The sequence below is a fragment of the Schistocerca cancellata genome, chromosome 8, assembly GCF_023864275.1.
Source record: "Schistocerca cancellata isolate TAMUIC-IGC-003103 chromosome 8, iqSchCanc2.1, whole genome shotgun sequence".
Taxonomy (NCBI): domain Eukaryota; kingdom Metazoa; phylum Arthropoda; class Insecta; order Orthoptera; family Acrididae; genus Schistocerca; species Schistocerca cancellata.
The window spans coordinates 407,155,215-407,176,363 of NC_064633.1; positions in this window are offsets into that span (position 1 = coordinate 407,155,215).

Here is a 21,149-nt window from a genome sequence, read left to right on the forward strand (position 1 = left end):
TTTGAGTGAAATGTGTGACCTGCAATACAAAATGATAAATGCGTCTGTAATTTGACATCAACTCCTTTACTCGATACTGCTCCTTTCACTTTCGTTTTGCCTAATGGTAACGTACGATAGGTATTCTCTTTGTTACACTCGTTGAAAGTTTCTTCATTTATTACTGACATAGGTGATCCGGAATCGATTACTGCTGAAAATTTCGATGATCCAATTTTAATTTCGATGACAGGATGTGAAATGGTTTTCTGAACGATTGGTCTTTCCTGCAAAAGAGTGTCTCTGATGTCGTCAAAAGTAATAACATTTTCGTGAACAACATTCTGCGTGTCTAAAGTAGTGCTTGTGTTACTGGAAGATGCGACCTGTACAGTATCTAGTCAAATTCTATCTGACGTATTATTATTATCAGGAGGATTCTGTGGCATTTCGACTATTTGAACTGTTCTGTTATTTCTTCCAGACGTATTACGTTCTGGATGATATCTACTGTCTGGTTCATTCATGAGAATATGTTCTTGCAGATGATTTTGTTGCTGGTAAGACCGACTGTTATTAGACGTACGCTGAAAATTGTGCTAATTATTTTTACGTCTGTCGTGATAGTCATTCCTATACGGTGCATTGCGATAGGAATTGAAATACTGTGTTTTCTGCACGTAGTTATTTCCTTGCCGGCGTGCGTTACTATTTGTTGTAGCTGGGACTATACGTGCACGCGGCGAAACATTAAAGCCTGGTTGACCTTGTAGACTGCATTATTGGTTAGGTATACTAACCGGTTGGTTTTGTTGCTGTTGTTGGGAAAAACGTCTATTGTTGCCAAAATGTGGTTCCTCTTGCTGATAATTTTGACGATACTGATAATTAAAATTTTGTCTGTTATTAAAGTTCTGGTGGTTGTCGTTCCTAAAGCGTCTGTTACCTTTGCTATTGAAATTACGTGGCTGATCGTAATTTCTGTACGTTTGTTGACCTTAGTTATTATAAGAAAAATTTTTGTTTACAAAGGAATAATCCGATTGCTGCAGTTCCAAAAGCTGTAACAGATCTCTGAATGCTAAATATTTTCCTTCTGCTGACCCGTTAAAAGTGACTCTCTTAATGACCGTGGTAATTTAGAAATGCATAATTGAATAAGCGCAGATTCACTGTATGGTTCACTTAGGTACTGGTTTTGTTGGACCATGTGCTCCAACAACACTGCGTGACACTGGGAAAATTTGAGTTCTCATAATTCGGTAAGCTAATTAATTGACCCTTAATTCCGCGCTGTGTCGTCTTCGACCAATACGCTGACAGAAAAGCATTCTGAAATTCTTCTACCGAGTAGCATTGCCTCGCGATCGGTCTCATACGACTTGCCGGTTCGCCTTCCAAAATACTGCAAATAAATTCAAGTTTGTGTGTTACAGGCCAAGTCGGTGGAAAAGCAAAGCTAAATTGTTGTATCCAATCCAGGGGGTGAATCTGTGTTCTGTCATTTTTAAATACTTTAAATTTTCTCACTGATAGAAAATGTTTGTAATCAAAATTATCGTCTCTGTATGACGGAACAGGTTCAGGATTATATAAGAATCTGTTTGACTGTGACTGTTCGGAATCTAACTCACGTACTCTTTGTAGATTACCTAAATTATACTGGCTGTGTGACTGTGAGAAATGTTTGGAATTCGCCGTATGCTGTGACGTGTTATTAACTGAAATATTTTTCATCTCTGTTACTTCTTGCTGTAAACTTGGCAATTTTCTACGTAATGTATTATTAGACGAATCTATCTCACTGGTCGTCTGCTGTAAATTTTGGAATTCAGGTGTTTGGTTAAACAAAATCGGTGCAGTATCGTCTGATTTGCTGTCATTATTATTTTCAATAACGTCAATACGACTGGCCAATTCATGATATTTTTCAGTCAGTATTTTTACCTGATCATCGTTTTTAGTGTCAGAAGCATTAATTTGTTTTTGTATTTTACGTGGGGTTTCGTTCGATTTTTTAACGTCTGTTTTAATGCATCAGAATCCTGTGTTAGTTCTAATTGCTCGAGTCTGTCGGTCACTGTTTGAAAATCTACTGTGTATGTATCTGTTTTTGATTTAAGATCGGAAATATCATCACGCAATTCGGTGTTCAAGTGTTCGATGGTATTAATTTTGTCCGATACTGTAGCAATATTGTTGTCTACGTATGTTTTTGCTTTCGCAAACAATTTACATTTGTCTTCCTGTCTCTGTGCAGTAATTGTTTCCATTACTTGTCGTTTTACTTTATTCTGATCCTGCATAAATTTACGGAAACGCGTATCACTGTTTTGTAGCTGGTGATTAAAACGTTCGTCAATTTGACTGTTCTGTTGTTCGAATTTCGCGTCTATCTTGCATCCATTGTGCGCGACAGTTCTGCTGTCATTACTTTAAACTCGTCGCGTAACTGTGTTGCTTTTTCAGAGCATTGTTTACCGACTGCACTAATTTCGTCTCTAAGTGATTCTGTTGCAGCTGTTTGCTTATCCCTTAATTCTTGGGCAACAGATCTAATTTCTTCACTACTTTTCCTAGCACAAGTCTCAATTTCCTCACGTAATTGTTCTTTAGTATCATGACACTGCGCGGCAACGGCTTTAATCTGTTCACTAAGTTGTCTGGAATTGTTGTCTAATTTTTCATTTAACTGTCTGGAATTATTGTCTAGTTTTTCATTAAGTTGTTTGTTCTGTTCGTTAAGTTGTTTGAAATTTTCATTAAGGTTGTCTTGTTTTTCATTAATTTCATTAAGTTGTTTCAAATTTTCATTAACTTCGTTCTTAAATTGTTTGTTATCTTCACTCTCTTGTTTGGAATTTTCATTAAGTTGTTGTTTAAAATCTTCTTTAAGGTCGTCTTGTTTTTCATTAAGTTTTTGTGTGAAATTTTCATTAAGTTGCACCAATAATGCCATAACCTGATCCATGCTAATATTAGCCGCTGTATTCTTTGTACTGTGTAATGGTGTACCTACAATTATCACTTTTTGTGTAACCATTTCGTCATTCTGTGATTCTCGAAAAGGTTTCCCAATCGGATGCGTACTGTTAGTTACTACACCGGAATTACATAAATCTGTCGTACTTTAGGTACACTGTTCATTCTCATTAAAAAAAAATCTATCTGATTGTCATGTACATCTTGCAAACCAGTTGTGGTAAGCTGGGCAGCGCTCATTGCAACAGAACGCCCCGCGTCATCAATTGTCGTCAAATTAACAGAGGACACAATTGAGTTCGTCTGTTCATCACTAGGATCAAAATCAACATTAGTGGTCGGTACACACTGATTTTCCGTAAATGGAGGATTTTCATCATTACACTGCGTGTCGCAAGTACTATCGGTCAAGTTGTTTAAGTCGGTTATTTCACTCATTATACCTCGCGATGTACTATTAACAGTTTTTCGCGGCATTTTAACACAAATCACAATTATTCAAAAATGAAATAAAGACAATACAAAATGCAACAAACACAAATACAACAAAGAGCAACGAATTTCTGATTATCTGTGAAAAAAAGTGACAAAGTTAGTAAAAGCGTTGCGCCAAATACCAATTATATTAAGTAAATAAGAGCAGATATCTGACTACTTATCAGAAGCTTCACAAAGAAATACGATCCTGGTCCGGATGTCGCCAAGTGTAACCTCGGCGCAGTAATTAAAAAATGAATAACAAGAAAAATGGAGCCAGGCACAACCTCCCAACAAAAATTAAGGAATGACAATTGACCATAAACCCACAATAATATTAATTAGATAATGAACCATGTACTGAATGTAACAACTCAACAGCAATAATTAAACCTGACAAGTTTTATAGACACAGCAGCGCTGACCTACGGCCCTGTGAAATAATTAAACCTGATAAATTCTTACCTCAGTAAAACTGCAGCTATATCTGCTCTTATTTTTTGGCACAACTTCGTGCAATGCTGGCGTATATTTAATTCTGATTCTTGGAGGAAATGCATAGGAAATATTCTTTGAATTGAAATGAATGCTTTTTCTTTAAAACAGTGGAAAAATTCTTTAAATTGAAATGATTACTTTTCTTTAAAAGATTTACTTTATAAAAAATTATTATTGGGGCATTTCTTGAACAAATTAATTACAATTACCATACATTATTAGCTGAGCGCAATGCTGCTTCATTACCTTTTACAATATTACACATCGTCCTGAATCGTGACCAGAGTCGCGGGAAGATCGCGCCGCCGACGCATGCCGACGTCTGCTCGGTACAACTGTCCACTCGTTACTACTGTATCCGACTGCTTACACGCAACTGAACTCTCGCGCTGTCAAGCGCAGACTAGCAACGATAAATAACTCTCTCGTCGCTGGTAATGAATACATATGGAACGTACGCGTTTCACACTATAACACCACCGCCTCCTAATTTTACTGTTGGCACAACAAACGCTGGCAGATGACGTTCACCGGGCATTCTCCATACCCACACCATACCATCGGATCGCCACATTGTGTACCGTGATTCCTCACTCCACACAACGTCTTTCTATTGTTCAATCGTCCACTGTTTAGGCTCCTTACACCAAGCGAGGCGTCCTTTGGCATTGACCAGCGTGATGTGTGACTTATGAACAGTTACTCGACTATGAAATCCAAGTTTCTTACCTCCCACCTAACTGTCATAATACTTGCAGTGGTCCCTGTTGCAGTTTGGGATTTCTGTGTGATGGTCCGGATAGATGCCTGCCTATTACACGTTACGACCCTCTTCAATCGTCGGCGGTCTCTGTCTATCTAGAGACGAGGTCGGCGTGTACGCTTTTGTGCTTTGTGTCCCTTCACGTTTCCACTCCACTGTCACATCGGAAACAATGGACCTAGGGATGTTTAAGTGTGTGGAAATGTCGCGTACAGACGTTTTACACAAGTAACACCCTAACACCTGACAACGTTCGAAATCCGTGAGTTCTGCGGAGCGTCCCATTCTGCTGTCTCACGATGTCTAATGACTACTGAGGTCGATGAAGTGGAGTAATTGGTAGTAGGTGGCAGCACCAAATATGAAAAATGTATGTTTTTGGGGGTGTCCGGATACTTTTGATCACACAGTGTACATGAACTTCAACTCCATCTGTGTGACGGTCTTCAGGTGAGTAACTTGTCTGTGTTTGCCAGAAGTAAGCAAACTGCACACTATTCACTGTCACTATGTGGGACTCATGTGCATCGCAGAACGTGGGTTTTAAGCACCCTTTCATCGTATTCAGTACGTGCAGTGCAGTGGTCCGACTAGAGTACGTACCAACGACCGACTGTTTTCACAACACTGAGCTACACGGAGTATGGTTCCACATGAAATGAGCTAAATGACATGCACTTGCCGGCCGAAGTGGCCGAGCGGTTCTAGGCGCTACAGTCTGGAACCGCGCGATCGCTACGGTCGCAGGTTCGAATCCTCCCTCGGGCATGGATGTGTGTGATGTCCATAGGTTAGTTAGATTTAAGTAGTTCTAAGTTCTAGGGGACTGATAACCACAGCAGTGAAGTCCCATAGTGCTCAGAGCCATTTTTTTGACATACACTTGGTCTTTTGAGTCTGTTCATGGCAATGGAGTGGCGGCTCGTAGGAATTATCTGGAACGATATCCACATCGCTGGCTACCTCAGAAAAGCGCTTGTATATCAGTTGACAGACTATGACGGAGACAGGATCTTTGTGGGTTAATAACCATGACACAGGCAGGAGACGCACTGTTCGAACAGTTGAGTTTGACGAAGATGTGTTATGTCATACAGAGCATGTTCCAATGACAAGTATCAGATGAATGGCTCATGAACTTCGTGTGGACCGGCGTCACATCTGTAACGTTGTTAATGAGAGTGGTCTAAATCCATTCAAGTGACAAACCATAGAAGCTGTGCGTCCGGACTATTTCCCCAGGCACATGGAATTTCTTACAACGACTAGCACGATAGCCACATTTCCCTGAAATTGTGTCGTTTACGGACAAGGATTCCTTTACCCGTGAAGGCATTTTCACTTCACACAACAGCTACGTCTGGGAACAATATAATCCTCATGCAACATAGTCCATGGCCATCAAGAGGGATTCGCTGTATGCATGTGGGCGGGAATTGTGAACGATTCGCTCCTTGTCGCCTACAGGTAATCTCAAAGGCTGAATTCTCACGCGTAGCTTGTGTTTTAACAATAAGTATTGTCTGCACTCCTGGGGGATGCACCGCTTGGACTTAGGCAGAACTTTTGGTTGCAGAAGGAGGAGATCAATGTTTAACGCCCCTTCGACAGCGCGTTAATTAGAGACCGAGCAAATGCTCGGATTAGGAAAATATGTGGAAGGAAAGCGGCCGTGCCTTTTCGAAGGAATCATCCCGGCATTTGCCTTAAGAAATTTATGGAAATCTCAAAAAAATGTTCAAGTGTGTGTGAAATCTTATGGGACTTAAGTGCTAAGTTCATCAGTTCCTAAGCTTACAAACTACTTAACCTAAATTGTCCTAAGGACGAACACACACACCCATGCCCGAGGGTGGACTCGAACCTCCGCCGGGATCAGCCGCACAGTCTATAACTGCAGCGCCCTAGACCGCTTGGCTAATCCCGCGTGGCTGGAAATCTCGGAAAACTTAAAATGAGGATGGCCGGACAAGGGTTTCAACCGTCGTCCTACCATATGCGAGTCCAGTGTGCTCACCACAGCACTACGCAGCTCGGTCTTTGGTTCCAAGATACGATGCAACTCCACATTTTGCACATAATGTCCGAGATCACTTAGACAGGAGATCTGCTAACGGATGGATCGGACGCAATGGATGAACACCGTGGCCTCCACGTTCGCCAAGCTTGGCACAGTGTGTATGCGACACCAGTGAGGAGAACAGGACTTTGTGGGTAGCATTAAGGCAGCAGAAGAAGTTACACTACTACTGTTGTAGTTCATAGAACACGCCAAAGCAGTCAACTCGCATGTGTCACTATCCCCTCAATAGGCATACAGTAGAGGGCTGCCTCGACAAAAAATAAAAGATTCCCAGTGCTTCCATCTCGCCGTTTTGACGCATTCCTTTTGCTGTCATATACTCGGTCCCATGTACAAGAATTGTGCTTCACCAGTCAGAAGACATGCAAGTACTCCCTCGATTTCTCCAGTGTTCCGGCGTATTTTCCCGCAATTAATATGTATTTTCCGTCATTTTATAGATTTTTTATGTCACTTCTGTCCATGCGATCACGACATCACTTATAGTTCCGAGTTCTAAAATTGCTTGAAAATGTAGTACAGGTGCCGACATCTAGCGCTATTTTTCTGATCGGAAGGCGTAGTATAGCACTGTACTCGATTGCATCCAGTCACCTCTACCCACATATTACACATTTGCAGTGGGTTTGCTCTGTTTTCTGTCTGCCTGTGTACGTGCTTGTGTCGCGTATGGTTCGAAAATGGTTCAAATGGCTCTGAGCACTATGCGACTTAACTTCTGAGGTCATCAGTCGCCTAGAACTTAGAACTAATTAAACCTAACTAACCTAAGGACATCACACACATCCATGCCCGAGGCAGGATTCGAACCTGCGACCGTAGCGGTCGCTCGGTTCCAGACTGTAGCAATAGAACTGTACGGCCACTCCGGCCGGCTGTGTCGCGGCTGGCTCCCACATACAGAAAACAGAGTAAACGTGCTGCAACTGTAGAATATGCGGTTGGAGGTGACTGGTTGCATTCGAGTACAGTACTATACAATGCCACCCGACCAGAAAAGTAGTGCGTTGGCGCTAGATGTCGGCAGCTGTACTACATTTACAAGCAATTTTGGAACACGGATCGCAGGTTCGAATCCTGCCTCGGGCATGGATGTGTGTGATGTCCTTAGGTTAGTTAGGTTTAAGTAGTTCTAAGTTCTAGGGGACTGATGACCTCAGATGTTAAGTCCCATAGTGCTCAGAGCCTTTTGAACCATTTGGAACACGGAACAATAAGTGATGTTGTGATCGCATGGTCTGAAGTGACATAAAAAAATTGATTAAATGACAGAAAATACGTATAAATTGAGGGAAAATACGCCGAAATGCTCTCTCTAGAGAGAGACATGTTGCTGCAGGTCATTTGACCATTTCTTTTTCGGTTGCTCTGTCGGGATGCAGCAGCTGTGTGACATAACCTGTGTTCGACTCGCAAACAACTGTGTGTTCTGTGTGTGACGTGGAGCACTGCCTACTCGCGATCGTTAACAGCGAATCTCTCGGTCATCAGAGGACTCCATCCTGTTTCGACACTTTCCTCTAGACGAACAAAGATTTATGCGACGTACTCCACCTTCCTGCCGCGTCTTGGGTATAAAATCGAGTCTTCAGTTTCATAACTACGGCGGTTCTAAGTTAGCGACAGGCGTTTTTGACGTACTAAAATCTCTGTGTACACATCTTCGTGACGGATGTTCCGTTTACGGAGTTAGTTGTGAAATGACGTGTAATTTCACATTTCTAACACCGCTGCTATGAGTTTGTTCCTTTCTTTGCAAGAGGTATTCCCCGTTACTAACGAACATTTCATATACGACTGATGCGAGCATAGTATAATTTCTGAACCGTGACCATAAGTGTATAGTGGAGGCTATACACCTCTGGAAAGCTATTCTTATATTGTACATTAACCAAAAGGAATCGATGTTTTAAGGAAGTAGTTTCTCATTTTACAGTTTATCGGCGTAGTTAATCGTAGGTAAACCTGCAAGGAGAATGTATGTCATGCGCTGGAAATATATTTCTTACATTGGGATAGTAACAACGTTGCATTCCATACGGCTAATAGGTCGGAAACCACAACGATCTAACATTACAGTGTGTTTTAAGTGCAGAATATTGTAGCCTTAGCAGCGCCTGTATTTATGTTCGCTCTCACCAATATCTTCTTGGTACTCACCCCAGACACTAGAACAATACTTTACAATTGCCAGCGCAGCTGATTTACGTAAAACGAAGCTAACTCCGTCCATCCGGAGCTCCATCCGCGTAAAAACCACCCGTTTCTTGTTCTTAACCGTCTGTTATATCATCACATCGACTGTACAGCGATAAGGGCTACTAACCCCCTCGACATTCGCGCATCTGGAGAAATCTTGTGCTCTTCGATGGGTGCAGGACAGCAGTTACAGCCTCGGTTCGCACTTTTCCTAAACGAAACGTGGAATGTAGCATGGAGCGTTGCTCAAAGACAATGCGCGGAGATCTTTCGTCTCTAACTTTATCCTAAGAATGCGATAACGCCCTGTGACTCTCACCCACACAGAGAAAGATCGTAAGTTACGCACTACGATCGAAGTGCTAGAGATATGTAGGCCGCTGTCTGCTAAACATTGGTGTATATGTTCGAGAATTAACAATGAATGAACATACTACACAGTCATCTACTTACGTTCCTGATGGTACTCACAAAGTAGTGGAGGTACTGTTTAGTGATGATACAGAAATTGCTAAGTATGCTGCTGTGTCATTGGTCGATGTTGAATTTACGATAAAATTGCTAAAATTGATCGCACTATCAACTATGATGCTCATTACTACAGTGCATCAACGATGTTTTTCCCATCTCAACAGTCCAGGTACGCTGTTGATTACCAGATAATATGATTTATACGGTGCGATGTCTGGTTTCCCTGGGGGAGTCAGTGGACCAAACGTGTTAATGTCAGATTAGAATCTGACACAGACGTCGAAGTCGTGGCGGAAAACAAATTTAGTGCAGTGTACAAAGCACGTTACAGCAGAAAAAGCGATGTATCAAACAAAAAACAGTGTTCCTATCCTACGACTGATAACATGTGGGAGAAGGTTCTCGTACAATACAAGTGACGAAACTACCCACCGGTCTGTGCAAGCAATGATCACTGGTCACCTGCTCCAATGGATAAATACCTGTATATTTAATAGGATCACCACATATCCTCGATGCTTACACGTAGACGGTATTCTTTTCGATACATTGGAAGAGAGAGATTCGGTAAATATCTATTGGATGAAATTAAAGGAGCTATTATAGTTCGTAAATTTTTCGCTGCTGGATGGTACAGAATAATGATAGAATGTTTGGGTGATAGACGTGAATGAATACTGAGGGGCACAGATCTGCTTCGATGTTGAGTCTTTCTAATTTTCCCAGCAAGAAACACCACCGTAACTTTTCGTACTGTCATTGTGTGTCAGGAGCAGGCTTCGTTTGATGCTGACCTTACACGTTGTACATGGGTAGTAGAGCTACGACAACATGTTCCCACTTCCACCAAGTGGTCAAAACGCGCTCCTATAGCATTAACTCGGCTCACTCTGTTTCTTAACAGATTGCAGAATGTGGTGGATATTGCTCTCTCTGACTTCTGGGTAACATTGCTAAAATTGATCTCCCTATCACTGCGGTATGTATTACAATACATCCCCCCATATCAATGGCCTCTTTCAAACCCGACGTTCCACTGGGTATGCCGTTGATTACCTCATAATGATCGGCTGACACCACTCCGTTGAGATGGAGGGAACCTTGATGGAACACTGGATATCTGCTCCTTGTCACTGTGGAACATGGGATTAAATGTAGAGATCATCACCTTAATACAAGTGTTTGGAAGCGTTCCTCATTGCTACAGACTCGTCCTATTTACATAAACTGGAATAACCTAGACATTTTATTTTTTTATTTTTTTTTTCACCAATAAGATAACAGTGCCTCTTTTTATTTCTGCTACCTCATGCATGTTGTGATCAACACCTTCTGGCGATGGTCAACACCAGAATAGTAATCATGTACACGACTGCAAAATGGAGGAACAATGCTTTTTGAAACGGAGCACTGAGACATCCGCTACCCTTTTGATGGGAAGATGATATTAACTAGCTGGCCGTTGTGGCCGAGCGGTTCTAGGCGCTTCAGTCCGGAACCACAATGATGCTATGGTCGCAGGTTCGAATCCTATCTCAGGCATGAATGTGTGTGATGTCCTTAGGTTAGTTAGGTGTAAGTAGTTCTAAGTCTAGGGGACTGATGACCTCCGATGTCAAGTCCCATGTTGCTCAGAGCCATTTCATCTTTTTTTTTTTTTTAGATTAACTGTACAGGTAATCACCTCCGAATAGTTGTTGGAAGCGCTCTGAAATAATTCAGAGTCTTCCAGTCTTCCAGTTTCCATATGTTGCGATGTCTTCCACATTTTTGTCAATGAGGAACATCATGTCTGTGTTTTATTTCTTCCAGCCTGTGGTGTGGTAAGGTGATGAAACTTAACACCGGTCTGTGGAAGTGACTTCGATCACGGGTCACCTGCTCCAATGAACCAAACCCTGTATATTTAATGGGATCGCCACATGTGTTTGGGTGATAGACATGAATGTACCCTGAGAGACACAGGTCTCCTTTGGACTACTTGTATGTAGTTTGGAGATGTGTCGCAAAATCTTCGTCCGTCCTCCATGCCATCTATGATGTGTAGTCTTCCTAATTTTCCCAACAAGAAACATCACCGTACCTGCTCGTACTACCTCTCCTACTACCTCACTACCACACACTGTACACGCTTGGCGGAGATGCGACATGGTCTTCCTATTTCTACCAAGTGGTCAACACGCGCTCCTACTCATATCACATTAACTCTGCTCGTCCCGTTCACGTGCAGCATGCAGAAGGTCTTAGATATAGCGCTCTCCGACTACTGTACAGGTCAGATTTAAATTGGGGCGATCACATCGACTAAGCTGCATGGATGGTGGGAGCATAGACTTAGGTGCACTTACCAGATGCAAAGGGACTGTCTAAAAAACAGCGCTGGAGTGTCTGCCGTATGGGATCCTTAGCAGATAGATTCGGAAAAGATGACTCATTTCGAGATATGAGAGTGCCACGAATATGATTCACCAGTGGCTGTAATCATTAAAAGATGTCTCTACAGGATCCAACGCAAGTAAGTGGTTGAATGGATATACTTGATTGCAAATCACGGACAGCATTTCTACCAGAGGCTCGTGTGTGTACCTGTAGACACAAGATCGCTTTTTATGCAGGGTGACGGTAACGTAGTCGCAACGATCGTGTTTTTAATAGCACGGTCATTACGCGAAATGTATGTTGCGGGCTGTAGAATTCCTCTGTGGTCAGCTTCAGATGTCATTTCTTAATAGTGTTCCTCGAAAAGAATATCGTGTTCCCTCCATGGATTCCAATTCGGCCTACCTGGTGAGTAATCCAACTCTAGAAAAAAGAAAAACTAAAACAAAAATTAGTCGCCATGCCAAGTGACTCTAATGATGAATTTAATTTCGAAATAACGAGGACATTTTGCGGTGATCGGTAATTTTCGCATCAAAATAGTGGAAGATTTTTTTTTACTGATTTTGCTCAGAGTGGGTATGTCTCTGCTGATCATTTGTGATCGGTGGTGGTACAGTTCGCTGTACGTCACAAAATAATGAGGTGTAACTGCAGCCAAACGTAAAAACTATACCGATTTTGGTCATAAAACTAAATGAAAATGGACTTTGTCATTTTCGTGGAAAGAGGACATTTATTATCATCGCGAATGTTTTTTTTTTCCTTTTTCTAATAGATGATTTATTATAGGACTCCAATAAATATGAAATAGTCCAGCGCAGAACGACGGGTGAATTCCCTGCGAGGCCGTGGCCTCTCCCTTTGTCGGGATAGCGGTCATTTATCACGGTTCTGAGTGATGTTGGCGCCGCGTTTTGTCCTGAAAGCACTGTGGGAGGGGCTTTCTGTTACACAAACAGCCGACTTTTGAAATATCCATCTGGATCGTCCTACGGATGGGCGTGATATGCTACTAAATTTACCTTTTGTGTTGTCTAGGACCGCCGCCTGAAGGGAAGGCATGGCGTGTATCGCTGGTGCAGCCGAGGGCTGTACGAGGGCACGAGGGTCGGCAGACAAACAGTAAAGGACGCCGGATGCAACCACTCTCTGTCTAGGAGGGGCAGAGCGTGGGAACTCGGTGGTTATATTTTAGATGAACATGCATTTAGGGAGGCAGCCTTTTTTTTATTTATTTATTTATTTTTTTTTTTTTTTTTTTGGTCGTCAGTCTACTGACTGGTTTGATGCGGCCCGCCACGAATTCCTTTCCTGTGCTAACCTCTTCATCTCAGAGTAGCACTTGCAAGCTACGTCCTAAATTCTTTGCTTGACGTATTCCAATCTCTGTCTTCCTCTACAGTTTTTGCCGTCTACAGCTCCCTCTAGTACCATGGAAGTCATTCCCTCATGTCTTAGCAGATGTCCTATCATCCTGTCCCTTCTCCTTATCAGTGTTTTCCACATATTCCTTTCCTCTCCGATTCTGTGTAGAACCTCCTCATTCCTTACCTTATTAGTCCACCTAATTTTCAACATTCGTCTATAGCACCACATCTCAAACGCTTCGATTCTCTTCTGTTCCGGTTTTCCCACAGTCCATGTTTCACTACCATACAATGCTGTACTCCAGACGTACATCCTCAGAAATTTCTTCCTCAAATTAAGGTCGGTATTTGATATTAGCAGACTTCTCTTGGCCAGAAATGCCTTTTTTGCCTTAGCGAGTCTGCTTTTGATGTCCTCCTTGCTCCGTTCGTCATTGGTTATTTTACTGCCGAGGTAGCAGAATTCCTTAACTTCATCGACTTCGTGACCATCAATCCTGATCTTAAGTTTCTCGCTGTTCTCATTTCTACTACTTCTCATTACCTTCGTCTTTCTCCGATTTACTCTCAAACCATACTGTGTGCTCATTAGACTGTTCATTCCGTTCAGCAGATCATTTAATTCTTCTTCACTTTCACTCAGGATAGCAATGTCGTCAGCGAATCGTATCATTGATATCCTTTCACCTTGTATTTTAATTCCACTCCAGAAACTTTCTTTTATTTCCATCATTGCTTCCTCGATGTACAGATTGAAGAGTAGGGGCGAAAGGCTACAGCCTTGTCTTACACCCTTCTTAATACGAGCACTTCGTTCTTGATCGTCCACTCTTATTATTCCCTCTTGGTTGTTGTACACATTGTATATGACCCGTCTCTCCCTATAGCTTACCCCTACTTTTTTCAGAATCTCGAAGAGCTTGCACCATTTTATATTATCGAACGCTTTTTCCAGGTCGACAAATCCTATGAAAGTGTCTTGATTTTTCTTTAACCTTGCTTCCATTATTAGCCGTAACGTCAGAATTGCCTCTCTCGTCCCTTTTCTTTTCCTAAAGCCAAACTGATCGTCACCTACCGCATTCTCAATTTTCTTTTCCATTCTTCTGTATATTATTCTTGTAAGCAGCTTCGATGCATGAGCTGTTAAGCTGATTGTGCGATAATTCTCGCACTTGTCAGCTCTTGCCGTCTTCGGAATTGTGTGGATGATGCTTTTCCGAAAGTCAGATGGTATATCGCCAGACTCATATATTCTACACACCAACGTGAATAGTCGTTTTGTTGCCACTTCCCCCAATGATATTAGAAATTCTGACGGAATGTTATATATCCCTTCTGCCTTATTTGACCGTAAGTCCTCTAAAGCTCTTTTAAATTCCGATTCTGATACTGGATCCCCTATCTCTTCTAAATCGACTCCTGTTTCTTCTTCTATCACATCAGACAAATCTTCACCCTCATAGAGGCTTTCAATGTATTCTTTCCACCTGTCTGCTCTCTCCTCTGCATTTAACAGTGGATTTCCCGTTGCACTCTTAATGTTACCACCGTTGCTTTTAGTGTCACCAAAGGTTGTTTTGACTTTCCTGTATGCTGAGTCTGTCCTTCCGACAATCATATCTTTTTCGATGTCTTCACATTTTTCCTGCAGCCATTTCGTCTTAGCTTCCCTGCACTTCCTATTTATTTCATTCCTCAGCGACTTGTATTCCTGTATTCCTGATTTTCCCGGAACATGTTTGTACTTACGCCTTTCATCAATCAACTGAAGTATTTCTTCTGTTACCCATGGTTTCTTCGCAGCTACCTTCTTTGTACCTATGTTTTCCTTCCCAACTTCTGTGATGGCCCTTTTTAGAGATGTCCATTCCTCTTCAACTCTACTGCCTACTGCGCTATTCCTTATTGCTGTATCTATAGCGTTAGAGAACTTCAAACGTATCTCGTCATTCCTTCGTACTTTCGTATCCCACTTCTTTGCGTATTGATTCTTCCTGACTAATGTCTTGAACTTCAGCCTACACTTCATCACTACTATATTGTGATCTGAGTCTATATCTGCTCCTGGGTACGCCTTACAATCCAGTATCTGATTTCGGAATCTCTGTCTGGCCATGATGTAATCTAATTGAAATCTTCCCGTATCTCCCGGCCTTTTCCAAGTATACCTCCTCCTATTGTGATTCTTGAACAGGGTATTCGCTATTACTAGCTGAAACTTGTTACAGAACTCAATTAGTCTTTCTCCTCTTTCATTCCTTGTCCCAAGCCCATATTCTCCTGTAACCTTTTCTTCTACTCCTTCCCCTACAACTGCATTCCAGTCGCCCATGACTATTAGATTTTTGACCCCCTTTACATACTGCATTACCCTTTCAATATCCTCATACACTTCCTTTATCTGTTCATCTTCAGCTTGCGACGTCGGCATGTATACCTGAACTATCCTTGTCGGTGTTGGTCTGCTGTCGATTCTGATTAGAACAACCCGGTCACTGAACTGTTCACAGTAACACACCCTCTGCCCTGCCTTCCTATTCATAACGAATCGTTCACCTGTTATACCATTTTCTGCTGCTGTTGATATTACCCGATACTCATCTGACCAGAAATCCTTGTCTTCCTTCCACTTCACTTCACTGACCCCTACTATATCTAGATTGAGCCTTTGCATTTCCCTTTTCAAATTTTCTAGTTTCCCTACCACGTTCAAGCTTCTGACATTCCACGCCCCGACTCGTAGAACGTTATCCTTTCGTTGATTATTCAATCTTTTTCTCATGGTAACCTCCCCCTTGGCAGTCCCCTCCCGGAGATCCGAATGGGGGACTATTCCGGAATCTTTTGCCAGTGGAGAGATCATCATGACACTTCTTCAATTACAGGCCACATGTCCTGTGGATACACGGTACGTGTCTTTAATGCAGTGGTTTCCATTGCCTTCTGCATCCTCATGTCGTTGATCATTGCTGATTCTTCCGGCTCTAGTGGCAATTTCCCACCCCTAGGACAAGAGAGTGCCCTGAACCTCTATCCGCTCCTCCGCCCTCTTTGACAAGGCCGTTGGCAGAATGAGGCTGACTTCTTATGCCGGAAGTCTTCGGCCGCCAATGCTGATTATTTATCAAAATTTAGGCAGTGGCGGGGATCGAACCCGGGACCGAAGACGTTTTGATTATGAATCAAAGACGCTACCCCTTTTTTTCTTTTTTTATTGCTTTGTTTGTTTTTACGATAATTACCACTGCGGTTCTTGTTTATAATTATTATATGTATGAAAACTAAATGTTTCCCAATCGACTTTGTTATTCTGATTAAAAACCAATGTTTCCCCACATATAATTTACAATTAAAAATGGAAAACCCACGCATGAATTGTGTTGTTGGACAAAAATAAAATAATTTTTATTCAATAATGTAACTAATTTGTTAAACATAATGTAGGTTTGGGAAACTTTCTGAATAATTGGTGGAATAACAAAATAAAATGAAACAGATGAAAAAAAAAGTGCCAGAGGAGAAATCGAACCCGAGACCTCTGGCATAAGACTCCGAGGCCTAAACATCTTTTTTTTAATTTTTTTCTCTATCCATCTTTTTTTTCCGAGACCATTTTTTTTAACAAAAAAAATTTTTTTTATATACCAAACTCAAATTTCTTTTCCCTTTAAGAACAAATTGTGAGGAATAAATAAGGAAATGTTTTTTTTCCAAAGAAAACAAAGACTCCAATTATACTGGTTTCTCCTTCCAGTAAACAAAAATGAGTCTCCTTCGTCTTGTTGGCGAAGAAGCAATCTTTTGGAACAAAAAAAAGTTTCTCAAAGCCAAAATCAAATTTCTTTTTCCTTTAAGAACAAATTATGAGGAATAAATAAGGAAAAGCTCTTTTTTTTTTTTTTTTTTTTTTTTTTTTTTTTTTTTTTTTTTTTTTTTTTGTCGTGCAACTTGTAGTTAAAGTCCAGTTCTTACAGGAGCTCCTGAAGTGTATCCGCCTACAGCATTCCAGCTCGTCCAAACGTGTCTTCTCATGGCGTAGGCGTGGGTTCTGGGTAGCAGATCTATTCAGTTTGGTTCGGTTTATACAGTTTTCAGCTTCTCAGGGCTTGAACGTTCCAGCTACTAGGTGGCTCATCGAAAGTGCTCCGTAAGAAATTGGAAAAATATTGTTTATAGCGTGGGTTGCGTATCAGGACGCAGTGTCGTTCGTTGAGATAAGCCCAAAATCCTAGCGTAGACTTGTCACCAGAAGTAAAAAGATAGCGGATCGTGTGGCCACAGATCCAATTCACAGAGTTAGTTTTGGTGGAGGGGTAGAAAGTCTTATCGGGGTACAAAAGCATGTGGACGTCGATCTGAGCCGGTGTCTGGCGAGTAAGAAACGCCAAAATTCGCCGCGCAAGTGTCCAGACGTCTAGCGCTGTGCCACAGTGGAACCGGTGGACATCCGTGTCATCCACTCCACAGTGGGTGCAGAGGGATGAATCGGCGAGATGGATGCGGTGCAGACGATCTCGGTTAACTTGTTTGCCATTCACGGTGATGTACCACGCTGATTGAACGTCTGATTCGAGAAAACGCGCATGGATCGCCTTCCATATGTGTCGCCACACGTACTGTGGATACTTACGTTCGATGGGGTTGGACGGGCGGCACTGTTGTAACAATTCGGAGACTGTTTTCGTGAGGTACAAACGTGTAAGTGGTAAGGACTGGTAGATATAACTGAACTCCAGGAAAAATCGTTGGATATAATAAAAGGGGGTTGGAATGGTCGATACCAGTACTGGGGCGGACAAGGAGGCCGGTGGAAAGTTGTGAAGCAGGAGGCTAGTAAGGCTCTGCGGGCAACGATGCCAAAGTTTTAGTTGGGAGCTGACGTATAGTGCCTTGACACTAGTCGGCACGTGGATGTGTCCCACCCCGCCACGATCTCGTGACAGTGCAAGGGATTCATACTGCACCTTGAATAACATCCCCGAGCTGACGAAGGAGCCGAAAGCCATCAACAGTCGTCGCGCCAGGAGATTTGGGACTGGTAGTACTTGAGCCACTTGTGGTATACGGGAAGCATGATACATGTTCACGTACTGCGCGCATTGGATAACGTCGAGAGCTCGTAGCCGGTGATCTGTGAGATTTGCTCTGATTGTCTGTAGCAAGCGTCTACCGTTGATAGTCGCTGAGCGGCGCAGGTCTGCTGTGAAATCAAGTCCAAGACACCGTATGGTGGCGGCGACACTAAGGGGGGCAGCGCATCTCTCCGGCAAGCCCTCACCAATGAGCAGGACCTTGGATTTTGACACGTTGAGGCAGCTCCCCGACGCTTCGCCATAAGTCGCCACCCATGTCAGAGCTGCTCGTACTTCATCGTCACTGCGCAGATATAGTACTATGTCGTCTGCGTAGGCCGTACAACTAAGACGGTGGTCTTGCACAGCCATGCCTTCCAAACGTTGGCGCATGCCCTGGAGCAGGGGTTCCAAGGCGAAAGCATACAAAATCGTGGAAAGAGGGCATCCTTGTCGTACAGATCGTGCGATGACCAGGGACGGTGTAAGACGACCATTGTACATGATTTTAGAGGTTGCACTACTCAACAGGCGCATAACCACTGTGACAATACCGCCAGGAAAACCCATATGCTGCAGAACTGTCCGTAAATAGAAATGGTCAACACGGTCGAAAGCCTGGCTAAAGTCCAGTGAAGCCAAGGCGCCAGGGAGACGCTGATGATGCGCTAATGCTACCATGTCTCTGTAACGGCAAAGGGCCGTACGGATGTTGTTGTCGCCTCCTAGGGAAGTCTGGTCGCAGGATGTGACGTAACGTGCGACCTTATTGAGTCGCGATGCCAGTAGCCGTGTGAATATTTTCATGTCGCTGTTGAGCAAAGTAACTGGTCGATAGTCCTGGACCCTCGATAACCCGCGCGGTTTATGTATGGGGATAATGATTCCTTCTATAAAGGCGCTCGGGACCACTGTCATCGGTGACATTAGCTCTTGTGCGATTGCCGTCCACCTGGAAGCCAACAAATAGTGAAAACTTTTATAAAATTCGATGGGTATACCGTCAGGTCCAGGAGATCTGTTATCGGAACCCGCCTTGATAGCGTCTACCACTTCATCTGTGGTTACGTCGTCTTGGAGGTCATGCACTGCATCCTCCGGAAGAGTGTTCGTAGTAAGCTGAGCGACTTCTGTGATCAGTGCTGCAGAATGCGGTACGGCTGCGTATAGCCCGGCAAAATGAGCATGGAGAGCACGACCGATGCTTTGTTGGGTGTCGTGCCGGCGCCCTTCCACATCAGTGAGGACTTGGATCAGAGCTCGTCGTCGTCGTTGTCTTTCCTGAAGAAGGTGGTACATCGACGGACGTTCTTGAGGGATTCGATTAGAAGCTCGAGAACGGACTACAGTGCCTTCCAACTTACGCCGCATGATTAAGGAGATCTGCGCCTTCGTGCGATGGACCATCGACTGCCGGGCTGGCGAGAATGGCATCGTCGTACAGTCACGTAGAACGGTGTAGTAGAAGTGCAGGGTATTAGTTTGCCACGCCTTTAATTCCTTCCCATAACTCATCAGAGTCTTCCTGAGGGTCGGCTTTGCACGGGAGAGCCACCATGATAAGGTGGAGTCATAGGCTTCTCGACGATGGTGGCAGCGTGCCCACGCTTCTTCGACCATACGGTGACAGTTTGAGGAGGTCAGGTGAGCGACATTGAGTTTCCACAGACCACGACTATGCCACACTTGCTGTCGGGCGAGAGTGACGTCACAGAGGTACGCATCATGGTCTGAAAAGGCCAAGGGCCAGACTTCCGCATGACGTGTGCCATCAGCAAGGGAGTGGGTAACGTAGATGCGATCTATGCGGCTTGACGAGTGAGAGGTGTAGAATGTATAGCCCGGTTGAATTCCGTGGAGCTTCTTCCATGTGTCAACAAGTCGTAGTTGGTCGATGACCACTGAGAGAGATGCACAAGGGGAATGTCGCGGGAGTTGGTCCGCGGGCTCTTGTGTCGAGTTAAAATCCCCACCGAGTACCAAATCGTCCTGCGGACCGGTGAAGAGGGGTGTGACGCTTTCGGCAAAAAAAGTTTGTCGGTCATGACGGAGGCCAGTGCCGGACAGAGCGTAGATATTAATAATACGCACGCCGAACAGTCTGAGGGCCATACCTCGCGCAGTGGGGAGGTAGATGAGGTCCTCTGCAGGGAGTCCGTCGCGTAGCAGGATGGCGACGCCGCTACCGCTATCGGATGCGGGGAAACATGGGCAGTGTATCCGGTGGGAACTAGGAAGTCAGCCACAAACACCTCTTGTAAGAGTGCTATATCCACATCCGCAGAGTAAATAGTGTCTCTGAACATGGCCAGTTTATGGGGGGCACGAATGGTGGCAAGATTCATCGTGGCGATACGATATTGCTGTGTACGGCCATCCTCAGTATTTGCAGAACGTGCGGTAGAAGTAGCCGGCAGGTGGAGACCCGCCGTTGGTCCCGCAGTGGTGATAATTATTGGCGGGGCGCCAGCCCCAGTGTCTCCGAGGTGGACTCCTGTGCAGACACGCTGGCAGTCTGTTCCACTTCTTCTTCAACGTCTTCGGCCCAGGAAGCTGACGACGTGGACATGTGACGGTCACGTACTTCCGGAACGGGTGTTGTGGATTCCGCAACATGAGTGGCAGGGGGACCGCCGTTATCATTCGTTGACAACGGCGGGGACACGTCCCTGGCTGGGAGAGTAGGCGTCACAGGAGGGGCGCCTGTTGCTGCCACATCGCGTGACTGGACGCAATGTGGTAGATCACCGTCAGACATCAGGTCGACATCTCGTGGGGCAGTCTGAGAAAGGCCGTCATCGGAAGGCGTTCGTCGTCGTTTCCTGTGTTTGCGAGGCGACCGCTGTTTTCTGATGTGGCCTTCTGAGTCAGAA